The 1,502-nt window shown below is 40.9% G+C and overlaps 1 pseudogene; it reads right to left on the bottom strand.

The window, feature by feature from the left end:
- Positions 1-218: 218 nt before the first annotated feature.
- Positions 219-838, bottom strand: LOC150004407 (cytosolic iron-sulfur assembly component 2A pseudogene; annotated as a pseudogene).
- Between the last annotated feature and the right edge of the window lie 664 nt (positions 839-1,502).

Below are 1,502 nucleotides of genomic sequence, written 5' to 3'. Positions count from 1 at the left end.
AGAATAATAATTTAAATTGAATACATTTGGGCACAGTAAATATTTGACATGAAAAGCAGTTGTATCAGAATGGGCATCAGAAAAATAGCAACTTGTCTTATACATAATAACTAGAAAATATTTTTGTCTGATCATTTACGTGTTACAAATCCTGAGAATGTTATACACTGAACAAACTAGGTACTACCTTATATTAAATCTTGCTTGGAAACCATCCTTTAAAAAATGCTTTGAGGTATAAATCACCTATGTATTAGACATGAGTCTTTTACATTTTACAAAGAATTTAAACAAATATATCAAACAATTAAAATTCAATGGTTCTTAAAACAGCTATTAGTCAGGTTCAAGGACACACTGTTCCACAATTTCGCGTAAGTTGGGGTTCTCCATTGCAGCTGCCACTCGTTCCTTGTCATTTATCTGCTTGTTGATGTCCTCCTCTGTTGAGTGGATTCCTTCAGAAATGTAGATTTCCAACTTATGTTTAAATGATAAACACCGCTGAAGTTTTACTCTTAAGCACAGCCCAATAAGAGTCGCCAAAGAGCAATGAGGTACTGTTGCGTGAACCTGATAATAACCAAATAGTCCTCTTCATTTATCTCCTGAACCTCCACACAACTTTCCGTTACCACTTCCAGTTCTTCCAAAGTATTGGGCTTCTCTGGGTCCCGGATAGTTCAAATCAAATCATAAACCTCTAGCACTTTCTCTTCCATGATCCGGGGCTGCCGGGCAGCTCCCCGCTCAAAGAGGTCCGAGAGCCACAGGGCTCTGCTCAGCGTCCAGGAGAGCAGCCCAGACACCCGCTCCATCCTCGCGCTCCGCCATCCCTGGCGACTTGAAGGATTCTTGAGCACTGCCAACAGCATTTAACTGCTGGATTATCTGACTTCTATTCATTCAAAGCTTCACGGGAACTGTAGAATCTATAAGCATATGTCATGAAGACATCCATCTCACCCATGTTTTCTTTTTCTTATACCCCTTAACAAAGCTTTTGATGTTTATTTCCATCATACTTTTTATATACTAGTTATCTCTAATAAGGAATGTGGATTCCTTATTAGGCTACTCCAAAATCTGTCCCTAAGAAGAACATTGGTGTTGACCTATCCCTATACTGTATTTATCTCTAGAGATGAAACACATGTTTTATGCATTAATAGTTTTAGAGTGAATTCCCCCACAGTAATGTAACAGCAGAGCTACAAGCCTTCAGAAGGTAGAGTGTCCTTTCCCCCAAGGAGAGCCACTTGCATGAAGTTCTTAGGACTCTGCTCAGTAGGGCTCCACCTTTATTTGTCTATTTGGAGTGGGGGACAGGTATCCACACCTTAGAAAGCTGAGGCCGTTAAGAATAGGTGGGGAAATGACCCAGGTTCCCAAGAGCCAAGTTTTCTCCTGGAGCTGAAATAGTAGACTTAAGGCAGGTTGATCAGGCTGGTGTCCATTCACTGTGGCTTCTGGGACTCTGACTGAGGTGGCTGGGAAAACAG

The sequence above is a fragment of the Furipterus horrens genome, unplaced genomic scaffold (assembly GCF_987537825.1).
Source record: "Furipterus horrens unplaced genomic scaffold, mFurHor1.1.pri manual_scaffold_7, whole genome shotgun sequence".
NCBI classification, from domain to species: Eukaryota; Metazoa; Chordata; class Mammalia; order Chiroptera; family Furipteridae; genus Furipterus; species Furipterus horrens.
The sequence above is the reverse complement of the archived record's forward strand: the minus strand, read 5'-3'. Positions and strand labels throughout refer to the sequence as shown.